This window comes from Neolamprologus brichardi, chromosome 19 (genome assembly GCF_056152115.1).
Source record: "Neolamprologus brichardi isolate AB-2024 chromosome 19, ASM5615211v1, whole genome shotgun sequence".
NCBI classification, from domain to species: domain Eukaryota; kingdom Metazoa; phylum Chordata; class Actinopteri; order Cichliformes; family Cichlidae; genus Neolamprologus; species Neolamprologus brichardi.
The window spans coordinates 6,750,353-6,762,859 of record NC_142122.1 but is presented as its reverse complement, the minus strand read 5'-3'; the positions used below and the strand labels follow the sequence as shown (position 1 = coordinate 6,762,859).

Here is a 12,507-nt window from a genome sequence, read left to right as displayed (position 1 = left end):
AAATCCTTTTTAGTGTATGAGGCCAGATGTCTCTTATGGTGCTGGAAAATATATTGTACAGTTATCAGAGTCTATAAGATTCAAATGCAGTGAGGACAAGAAATAAGTCAAAACAGAAAATCGAATCTAATTTAAATCTGAAAAGATGAAGAGAAGAAACACCACGAACACTTAACTACAAACATAATTCACAGGTGACATGTCCTCAGCATAGATTATAAGTTAGTAAGATTTTTTTCTCTTTAAAGTGAAGAAAGAATTGTTCCAGATCATTAATATTGTTAAAACATTTAAAGGACTCCTTTAAAAAGAGAACAATAAGATACAAAAGAGCTAGAGTTTAGAATCAAACTGCTTTACGTGATGCAGGAGTATAGGATTTTTGAAGTACTGTGCATCAATGACATCCTTCTGAGGGTACCTTGTCAAAAGAAGCAGTGAGCATCCAGCAAGGATCGATAAATGGATTCCAGGAGGCCTCCAGACTGAGTTTGACAGTACACACACTGCTCTTTCTGACACTTGCTTTGAATGTTGTATTTCAATCAATATACTTTACTGAATGGGCATCTATGGTCAGCACAATCATCCCCACGAGCTGCTCTGCAGCTGTAGTCCTAAAACACAATTTTCTTACTGATACTAATGCTACATGTGAATTATCATTAGCCAGACCTTAAAGGATTATACCATTTGAACCATGGTGGTAATGCAAAAAGTTCATGAGCCTGTTTGTTGTTAAGATAAATTAGTAGAACCGAGGCCAGACTTTATTTTGGAAATGGTTATTTTTAGACGTCTGTTTTCTGAACTGTGATGCAGCACAGAAAGAAGAGAATGTAGTGTGGAGAGAGCTGCATTAGAAATTTAACTCTAACAGATGACGGCAACAGAACAAAACAAAATAAAAAAATAAAAAAATAACAGAGTTGTGCCTCTGCCTTTGCTGCCTCCAGTATCACAAGTGGATTATATGCTGGTGACACCACAAAGCCCACAGAGTTCAGAGGTGGGAAGACTCTGAAAAGTATTTATCTTCAAGCCTACTATAATTTTCCTGCTACTGTTTATTTATTTATTTGGATATATATGCGCACAAACCTTCACTGTGGGAAGATGACAAAAAGAGGCATCAGCATCTGTGACAGGGACGTTCACTATATCACTATACAGAATATGCAGCAAAGTACATCTCACATCAAAGGGACGATTCTCCAAATTGCTGCCTGCTTTAATCATACGTCACTTTGATTTCTTTTATTATCTTTTATTATTGCTGATACTAATTAAAATGGACTCTTATCAGACTTTGAAAGGAAATCACATATTGAATAAGAAACAAGAAACAAAAGTTAATCCTTTTATTGTTGCAGGGATATTGGCTTTCTGAATTTCATGCAGATTATTTTGATTTGATGGGAATCTATTCTAGCAGCTCATCTTCAAACACATTTGAAACATCCTTCATTCTCCCTACAATGGAAGATTCACATCAGACATGTTCCTGTTTGACAAAAAGCTGGCTGACAGCTGGCTGATTACTTCTGTGCCCTTCATATTCTCCCCCCGTTGTGTACCTCTGTCCCAGGCATATTTCTCTTCAATGACTTCTACCTGTCAGCCATTTTGCAAACATGTAGACTCATTGTATATGAGAGACCCTATTTCCAGCCTCTTGTCTCTCATTCAGCAAGCTTAAGCTCTTTAACACATGCAGTATAAATTATATAACAATTCCCCATATGGACAGTCTTCTGAATAGCCACATATTTTCCTGGCATGAGTGTTTGCGAGCCACAAATGGAGACTAATCACCTCGTATCATATCTGTCAACAGACTGATTAGCTTTCTCTCAGTCTGAGGATAGGCTTGGGTTAAATTTATATTTGTTTACAGTTCTTGGTGTTTGTTTTATCCTTCTTGCAGTGGCAGATGGGTGGAGTTTAGCACTTTAGAGTTTTCCGTGTTGGGTAAAGTTTGGATTACAGATGGCAGCATTAATTCCTCTTGCAAACACTTTCCCTCTGACTGTCTAGACATTTCATGTGCTTGGATTGTTTGAGCAGGTCAGCCAAAATAAGTAAAGCTTCCACTTCCCTTACTGTGAGGTCAGTAGGTCAGATAAGGTATCCCTATGAGATCTAAGCCAATGTCAGTGATGACCCCAATTTGAACCCTGCACTCAATCCTTAGGGTAAGGACTAGGGATGGAGGCAGCATTGATGATAACTCGGACTTCAGAGATCAAACAATGGAAAATAAAAACTTGCAACTGATGTTGAATAACAAATACACGGGCCACTGAGACTGGCAAGTGCTACATTATTTGTCAGTTGGCCAATAGTAGTTAATAAGGTCAATATACTTGTTCATATCAGTGTATGACTGGAATATCTGAGTTAATTTCTGATCATTTCAGACTTTACAGCTGCTGGAAGATTTTGTATGATAAAAAAAGAAAAATCACATTTGACTTTGTGGGCAACAAAGTCTAAATCCCAAAGCTCAGACATAGCAAAGCATCACCTGTTCAGTTTAGCTTTTGCAGCAGAAGATTACCCTCTCTATGTTATGCTCTTCCTTCTACTTTCAAAAGCTGGGTCCCCAAACTGACGCACACAATATTTCATCTTATTAGAAAAAAATGCTTTAAGAGTTGTGGCATGGTAATCTTAATACACTGATTTAAAAGGAGATCGCTCTGTAGTGCATTTGCAATTTTTTCAGGTCGTTACATTTTGTTATTTTTGTCATGTTTCAGACTTGTTTTAAAAATGAATTATCTTATCAGTCTACATGATTTTGTTAAATACAAATCCTAATGGTCCTCGAGATTAACAGGCAAAGTACAGACTGGAATTTGTTGCAGGGCCAACACATATCGAAGGGAAAGAATTCATGCTCACCTTCACGTCTGTGGCTGCCAGCTAACCGAACCACACGCATGTCTTTGAACAACACGTTCTCACTCCCAAAGCGTAACATTTTACGCTAGGTGACAAATCGTCAACATATTACGTTTTCGGCTACCCACCACGTTCCTAAATGACGACCTCGGAAAAATGAGAAAATGTGAGAACCGTATGGACTCATTCTACACATGTTCGCTCTTTTTCTTCAAATCGCTTAGAAACACGGTATTTAACATAATTTAAGTCCTGTTTAAGGTGAGAAAAAAGGTTATGGTTAGGGCTAGGGATAAGGTTAGGTTTAGGGCTGGAATACAGGGCTGGAACGTCGATTACCGCGGGAGCGTCATTGCACTAGATTTCAGCCATAACCCGCTGCGTACCATAAGAACACCGAAGGTCTCCTTTCGCGTTCCTCAGGAACGCCGCGGGACGTGACAAAACGTCGCCATGTTACGCCTCGGGAGTGAGAACGGGCTGCTTTGAGAGGAAGCTAAAGTACTGAGACTCACCGCTATGTACACCCCCACTTCCCATGCCAAAGCTCACCGTACAGAACTAGAAAATGGAAAACAAAGTTGTTTATGCCCAGAGTACATTGTTAAAGAATGAACAGATACATACTGACTTGCCACTTATCTGTTTCACCAGCCAAACATATGGCACCAACTAGGTGTATTTAAGCATGCAGGTCAAGTGCACCTGCTAAAGTTCAAACTGAACATCAGAATGGAGAAAACATGTTATTTAATGAGTGACTTTGAATGTGGCGTGGTTGTTCGTTCCAAAAGGGTTGGTTCCTGCACAGCCATCTGTAAGGTTTACAGAAAGTGGCGTGGAAATGAGAAAATATTCAGTACCTTTTTTATGTAAGAGGTCAGAGAACATTGACCAGACTGCTTCAATCTAATAGAATCAAAACAGTCATTACAACCAAGGTAGCAGATAAGCTACCACTACAAAAACTATGCCGGTAGCAATCTACAATCTACAGTCCAGATTCACACACCCAAACTAATGAATATGGGGAACTGAGACTTGAAGCATTTTCTAAACTATGTACATCATGCATTATCCTAAATAACCATATGATTGCCACTCTTACGATGCCTTTAAGTAGTCAGAGGGCCCGGTGGCGCCAGTGTCCGGCAGCCTCGCCTCTGTCAGTGCGCCCCAGGGTGGCTGTGGCTACAATGTAGCTGCCATCACCAGTGTGTGAATGTGTGTGTGACTGGGTGGATGACTGGATATGTAAAGCGCTTTGGGGTCCTTAGGGACTAGTAAAGCGCTATATAAATACAGGCCATTTACCATACAGGCCATTTACTTTGTACTTTGCTAAGTAGCACCTTAGCTTGTCATGGACAATTTCACTTTTTTTGTTATATAAGCTATTCATCATTAATCAGATTCAACCAGTTCTATTCTTTGACATTTGACAGTGTTGCTTTAACCATTTAAAACATCCACATTAAGCTGTCTCCCTCTCTCTTTCACCTGGCATGCTCGAATTATGTATCTATACAAGGCTCAGTGCTTTCCATGACAGCTTCTTGTATGTCCCTGTCTTTCTCTGTCTTCCTCTTAAACTTAAATGTTCTGCTCTCATACTCTACTAGCTCTCTGCCGTTTGGTTGGAGAACGACTGGTGCCAGTAATCAGCTTTTTCACTGAACAGCTGCCAGCCATCGTGTGCATGAGTGTGTGCATCAGCGTGTCTGTTTGTGCGTGCATCTGAATGTCACCATAGATGGTAGTCTTTAAGCGGAGCACATGAGAAAGTGAAATAAAATTGAATTTTGAGGCTGTCAACCAGCACACTTTGAGCAGCCTGTCAAAATCTAATCACAGATGGCTTGATGAAATAGTGTGTCTCACTCTGGTAAAAGGTTTTCTGCCTTCCACATGTAAAATTAAGAAAATCTTCCACCCACAGTAAAAGACAGCCTGTAGGCTTTTGCATACAATGTGAGCTTGGGTGTCTTTGCCACTGGGGTTGTGCTATACATTGGAGCTGTAACAAGGGTGATGGATGGAGGCTGTTACTCACAAGTGATTTGCATCATCTTTACCGTTGCCACAAAGCTTACGTGGGAACCATCATAAAACACATTTTTTTCTCTCTTTTCATGGTAATAGAGCATATCTACAGTTGTTTCTCTCCTTTCTTTGGTCTTTAGCCTATCGGGCACAGCAGGGGAAAAAGGCGATCGGTCTCTATAAGTTCTTTTGCCCGGACTCCCTCTGCTCCAGTCGACACTCCTCCGCACCGTGATCCACTTTTCCTTCTGAATGTTCCTAGGCTATACATCTCTTTCTTCCTTTTCCACCCTCCTCTCTACTGTATCTCACTCTCCCCCTCATTCTCACTCCCCACTGCAATGGCTCCATGTTGTGGTGCACCTTCAGGCTGTGTGTGGGATGGTGTTGTGGGCTGGCATCTGGCAGCCTCTGATAAGAGAGCGAGTGAGCTGGTTCTATTCCTTCTGAGATTCTTTTGAATTTTTTTCCTTTTTGGGGGGGGGGGGGGGGGGGGGGTTGACGGAGTGTCCAGGGACACCACTGGCCAAGATGTTTTTTTTCACAGTGTCTGAAGGACAGTGCCAAGAATATACTATACAATAGAAGTGGTACACCCTAGTCTCACAGAAAAACATGAAATGATCATGACCCTATTCCATGGCTGAGCCATGTTATGTGGAATTATATGCTTTCCCATAGAAAACAACAAGCCTTTACACATAATTTTAATTGTCATGTGTAATGTGGTGTCATCATCACCAGCTTTCAGAAATTGTGCACTGCAAACCCAACCAGCTACTGGACTCGGTACTGTAGGAACACACACACAAAACTTAATTTTTGGGCAGTTTCTCCCTTTCTTCTCTGCATTCTTCTCTCTCGGGGAGGTTTTATTGGGGAGCACTGGTTGATAGCCACTTTCAGATCTTTTTTCAGATGTGTTCAAGGCTGGTCTCTGGCTGGACCACTCAAGGGTCGTTGTCCTATTGGAAGATGAGCCTTTTCTCCAGTCTGAGGTCCAGAAAACACAGGAGCAGGTTATCATCAAGGATGTCTCTAAACATGGCTGCATTCACCTTTCCGTCACTAGTCTCCCAGTTCCTGCTGCCAAAAAAATCCCCACAGCATGATGCTGCCACCACCATACTTAAGTATAGGGAAGATATTGGTCAGGTGATAAGTGGTGCCTAGTTTCCTCTAAACATGACGCTTGGCATTCAGCCCAAAGAGTTCAGTCTTTGTTTCATCTGCCCAGATAATTTTGTTTCTCAAGGTCTGATGGCCCTTCAAGTGACTTTGGAAAACTTTAGTCAGGCTGTCACTCTACAAGGCCTGATTCGTGAAGTGCTGCAGGCCTTCTGAAAAAAAAACCACACAAAAGGACAGCCTGCAGTGTTGCTCTTCAGAGAGCAACACTGGAGCTCTGTCAGAGTGGCCATTGAGTTCTTGGTTACCTCCCTGACTAAAGCTGTTTGTCCAGCTCTAGGAAGTCCTGGTGGTTCCAAACATCTCCCATTTACAAATGATGGGAGCCACTGTGCTCAGAGTGCACTCAGAAGTTGTGCACCTGAAGTTTTATTGTTATTGTTGCCTTTTGGTTTTTTTCACCTAAACTCTCTTTCTGTAAAAACAAAACAATAAGTAAAAAAAAATACCCTAAATAGACTGAGGAAACCCTTACCTATGCTAACAGGTTTTGTGGTTGTATCACTAAAAAAAATGACCATTACACTGTAGTTTCATCCACTGCTAATATGAAAGCTCTATGAGTGGCCTGTTTATCAAATACTGGCGCAAAGGTGAGGAAATGCGTGTTTGAACTTGCAAAGAGGCACTCTGTAAAAGTTGACCTTGGAAAATCCTATTAAAATATTCCTTCACATAGTGATTGTGAATAGAAAATCTGAGCAATGGGCTGTAGTTTATCACAGTCATTTTTTTTTCTAGAAGCTATGCTTACCTCATAGGACAAATACTGCAATTTATGTGTATTAATTTGACTCCCAGTCCTCCTTTGTTGAATAGTGTGCCTTCCTAATAGAAACATCTCCCCTGTTTCACTTTTTCCATTTGTTTCATTTTGTGCTTGACCTAGGGGTAGAAGGGTGAGCATGGGGACTTTCACTATTTGTCAGTCTGCAATTAATTCAAAATGTTCCTCTGGGGGGAGAGCCAGACATACCTAACTGCTATAATCATCTCCATGTTAGGCCCTGTGAGAGAATGTGGGGCATCATTAGCCACAGATTGATTGTAGCTTTGCTAGCAGTGGTATTAGATATCCTCTGCACAAGGAGTTTATTTGTATATTGCTTCAAAACAAACAACAGACACTAATTTATTTGGATCACTGAGTTTAGCATGTAAGATTTTTTTTTTTATGAAAAAAATGGGCTTGTTAGTGTTGCTGCAACTAAGTGTTGCAGCTAGTGGGAGGAAGCAGAGGGATCTTTGTCATAATAAAAGTTAAAGAGCATTTCTATATGACATTAGCTACAGTGAGAAAACAAAAAAGTAAGGAAAATCTTTCATGTGAAATATTCAAAACTATGTTTTTATGTTGGATCAAGTTTTTATATCTTTTAAGATTTGTAATTAAGAAAGAATGACTATTTTTTTAACCCTGTATTTTTGTAATAAATAATGTGGATTTGAGATGCAAGATGATTTTGTAATGTACTTATTATAATTACTTGCCCAAAAGTTTGTCATATAAAAATTCACTGTAGATTTTCAAAAACTTTGAGTCTTTAAGATGTTTTCTTTCCTACAGCATTAGCCTTTTGGCTTTTTTACACTGATGCCTGAATTACATTGTGTTGCAGACACAGACACAGTCAGCTCGAGGCCCAACAGATGAGCAGTCATTCCTTTTATACTTCTTTGATGTCCGCTTGAAGTCTACCAGCTGGGGTGAATGTAGTTTGTCCATTGTAATGGCATAATTTAAATTCCCCATGGTCTAGTCTGCAAGGTTACAAATTTCAGGCAAACACTGGCATCCACACGGACCCTCTTATTCACCATCTGATGGAGATTTTCACTCGGGTCAAGCGGAGCTGAGTGGACTCTAGCGGACTCGTGGGTGCAGAAAGTATAATTCAGGCTTGAGGCAAATCACTATAAATAAAATATGACTTCACAACTTGCATATTTATTAATTTCTTATCCTCGGGCCTTGTGTGTTTCAGGATCTTGATTCTCGTGTTAGGCATGCTGTCAAGCATAGGAATACGTACAAAAAAAGTGATAATGCAGAGATACACATCTACAATGTCATGACCCTGAATATGTTACACTTTGCTCCATCTCACACTTGAACGGTTCAGAAGGTCTGATCTGAAATTTCAGCAGTATTGTGCAAGAGGCCAACTAAATATTGAATGAATAAGAGACACAAGTAAGATGTTTTAGCTGGATAAAGGGAGCAAGAGCATGAGGCGTAGGCAATGACTTGTCAATTACCCATTTAAGTCTGATACAGAGCAGAACCTATGACTTGCCTCAGGTGGTGTGAGGGATGTTATGTGATGAATACAAGAGCGTATCCACCACTGGAACTATATATATAGCTTTAAAGTCGAATTTGAGTGGGAGTTTTCTGAAAGTGCACAGAATACTGACTCATCCCTACAAGGTTCTCTTGTTTTACAATATACCGTTGCATACTACTAAACCCTCCCTATTAGCAGCTACAGAATTGGGTAATTCTTTAGTAATTTTGTCATTACCATATTCTAAAACGCTAGTTTGTTGTGATTCTTCTCTCCATTTATTGCTTTTTTTAGACTTTTTATTCAGGGTCTTTTATATAAACTAAACATGGTTAAACATGAAAATAAAAAGTAATGAATGAAAGGACTGTAATATTGCTGTGGTGCAGTCATGATTACAGATTCTTTTCGGTTTGCTGTAGCTCTCTCCTCTTAAAGTAATTGCTTTGCTGCAGTCTTAACTTTATGGCTAACAACAGACCTGGCAGATTAAGTCACACATACAGGTGTAGTTGAGCCTTTGCTACACTGTTTGGCATAAAATAATTGTGTGACAGCTTTTCAATGATCAGCATTTTCACGGTAGTTTGTTTGGACGAGCTGCCCACAGCGAGCTTTCAGCACACGCTGAAAAATGATATCAATGGGGAAACTGCCTCAGCCAGCTAAAATTCAAACTGAAGCATTCAGCGAAGGAATCTGAGTAATTACAACTCTCACGTGACGGGACTGAAATGCCAGTGACCAACAACGATTTCACCAGCTAATTTCTCTACCTAGGAGGAGCGGCGTCAAGTGTGTGTCACTGTGCGACAACCTCCAGATGGTTTAAGCAGCCTACATCATTATGGTGGTTGAAAAGAAAATAAAACCCCGTCAAAGCCCGACTCTCCATCTGCAGGATTCGCGTCTTAATCATGCTTCTGGCACATTTTTGTTGCACGATATCCCTGACAATTCAGTGCAACCTGTTCTGCTCAGATGATTCAGCTTCACCTCCATTGGCACATTAGCTGCTGAATATGAATTAAGCTCATATCAGACATTCCAGACTGCCTGTGCACATTGTATAGCCATCATGATCAAGCTTCTTACTTGGCTTAAGACTCTGACAGCTCACGTCTTAATTTATCTTAAAACTTATTAACATTTTTATTAATTCTTTTTTTTATCTAAAGACCACTAGCATTGTCCAAATTGCTTCTCTGCCTTTTTTAGACTTGAAAACATTATGGAATTTTAGCATGTGAGATATTATTATGCCAGACAAAACAACAGCGATAGATGGACATTGTCTAATTTGATAAAGGTTAATTGGGTCAGAAAATAGCTTTAAAATAATGAACAGTCACATTTCTAACTGCTGGCCTCAAGTAGGCATCAATAAATTTGTTGCTGTTTGAGGGCGTTCAACCCCCCACCCCCTTCCTCACCTACAGTACCCGCCATCTTCCCCGCACCCCACCTCCTGTTGTTAGCACTCATTTCTGTGCAAGGGCAGGAAATCTTTATCGAGGCTTGCAGGGTTTGTGAGTATTCTTTGATTAATTATCACTTGCGTGACAACATGTGTTTGCCTTTGGATGTCAGCGATATGCCTGCACTGAGCACATGACAAAGGTAAACTAGAGGAATGAAGAAGGTACACAGCTTTGACATGTCTGCCTTTTGCTACTTCGACGGCTTGTTTTGGACGTGGCTGTCATGTGTGGTGAATGAAAATGTAGGGAAGAAACAGTAAAACAAAGGGTTACTCATATGCTCACAGAGAACTTACACACACCCACTCACACCCTGCAAATGTTAATGATGTCAAAGATGTTGATGTATCAGCAAGTGCATGCTGCAAACAGTGCTGAAATGAAAGCTTAGGGAGATTTGTTTTTGCTCAAATGCAATTAGGCTTTCTTTTCCTGAACTATTGGTTCTTTTATTAGGCAACTTATTTAAGAAACACGACGCAAAACTGCTACATAGGGTGAAATGTGAAACAGCAACAACAGGAAATAAGTTCAACATAATCAGTAACTGATATTTTCAGAGATTCAGTGTGAATTAAACTTTGCAAGGATGTCAATATTACATGGAAATACATATCCTTAAATCTAAGACAGAGAAAGCGTAGGGGAAAACAAATCCCTCTTGGTACTCTTGATAGTGATCTTTTTCTTTTTTGTACATTAAAGGTGCTGTTAACAACTAATTCAATTTACTTTTAAAAGCCAAAATGTAGCAAACACAGGGCTGAAGTTGTAGCTCACAGCTAGCACACTCACTGATTAAGAATTGAAGTGAACACAGCTTTCAAGAATGTCTCGTTTTCAACAAAAGTTAAGACTGCTGTATCAAAGTTTGCTTCTTTACCCACCCACAAAGAATAGATCTGTTTAGTTGTCTTACATAGCCCCGTGTAATTGTGTAATGACTTCATAAGCTGTGTGAGGCTGAAGGCAAAGTGTGGATTTTTTATTTTCATTTTATAGTTAAACATCCTGGAAATTTTATGTCTTTCAGTTAGATTTCATCTCAGACTTTAGATATATTTGAATAAATTCTGTCTGTAATGAGAGGAAAGGAGACTGATAGAAACCAAGAAGAGACAAGTAGTTTGTGTAAGATTGAAACATAACTATACAACTGGTAATATTTTTTTCTTCCATAACAGATTTATTAACATATGACAAGTTGGTTTTGTTTTGGGTTTTTTTTTTTTTCTGTAGCTTTCTTAACTTTTAGTTTCCTTCTCAGCAAATATGAATTTCCTTTTTTTTCAAACCATCATTAGGAGCAGTGAAACACACAATAAACACCAGAATAATACAAAAAAAAATGCTGGCTGGAAAATGCTTGTATATCTATAAAATATATACAGCTTGTTAGATTAGATTTAATTGGTCAGTCTGGCTACTACTATAGAAATATAGCCATGATAAAAATCTAAGCTTTTATGTATCTTTTTAAAGAGAAGAGTCTTTTAGTGTTTTTCCTAAGTGTTCTAATATTATCTTTAATGTTTAACATGTTAACTTAGGTCTAGAGTATCTGAGATGTCACTCTTGGGTTATTTTGCAGTCTGACCATGTGGCGAATTTCCTGGGAAGTCCAGTTCTGGGAAAATTGGCAGATGTCTTTGCGTAATCTTTGTGAATAATCTTGTGAATAGTTGTCTCTCTCTGTTGACCCTGTGATGGACTGGCGATCTGTCTAGGGTATACCCTGCCTCTTGTGCTGGGATAGCCTCCAGCACTCCTTGCCCCATGACACTGAATTGGATTAGTGGAAGAAGATGAATCAATAATTTATGTTTAACTTGAATAAGTAGAGTTTGTTTTTCATTTTTTTTCTGGATAATTGAAAAGAGAGAAAGTGCCCCAATGCCCACCATTAACCAGCCAGACTTCTTAATGCTGCACTGGCATTTCCTGGACACCAGAAATAACTGCTCTCACTTTGTTACTCTGTCCTCATTAAAAAGAAAGGTGCCAAGCATGGAGCTTAACCACAGTGCTTAGAAGAGCTTATTAAATTTACAGTCCTTTCATCACTTTATTAGAGGTTTATGGTTTACAACAAATATCATTAAGTTTAGGATATTATCTGTATCTGTCATTTCTCTACTGACTGTACCGACACTCAGTTCATCATTGGTTTTGTATTTTTGTATTCAGTATATAACACACAGTGTGCAGATTTAGATGGGGAACAGAAAGGACCTTAGAACAGTTTAATAGCTTGTTCCCATTTCTTCCTATAGTATCCTACAGTAAAGTATTTTCTATTATCTCTATAGACAAAAGGCTGCGTGTGTGAATCTGCCGAAGAAAAGTCTGGACAGGATTTAGACACTTGTTACCCTCAAGAGTGAAGCTTGCCCAGGCTTAAAAACTGTCTCTAGAATCCAAAAGTCAGCTGGCAGTGGTGAAATTTTCAATTTAACATCAGAGCACCCTTCTGAAAAAGGAAAAAAAAAAACTCTTGGTACAACAGAACTTTGTTGTACCAAGACTCCTTCCAAGCTTTGCCTCAGTCTGCTTGTGCAGCTATCCAGGAGGTTCAAGTCTGATAAAGGACTGCATGTAAT

General features: G+C 39.5%; 1 protein-coding gene across 2 annotated transcripts in view; it reads left to right on the top strand.

The window, feature by feature from the left end:
* Window positions 1-12,507, top strand: part of LOC102785515 (leucine-rich repeat and fibronectin type-III domain-containing protein 2) — a 134,697-nt gene that overhangs the window by 105,404 nt on the left and 16,786 nt on the right. The gene's annotated exons all lie outside the window — the stretch shown is intronic.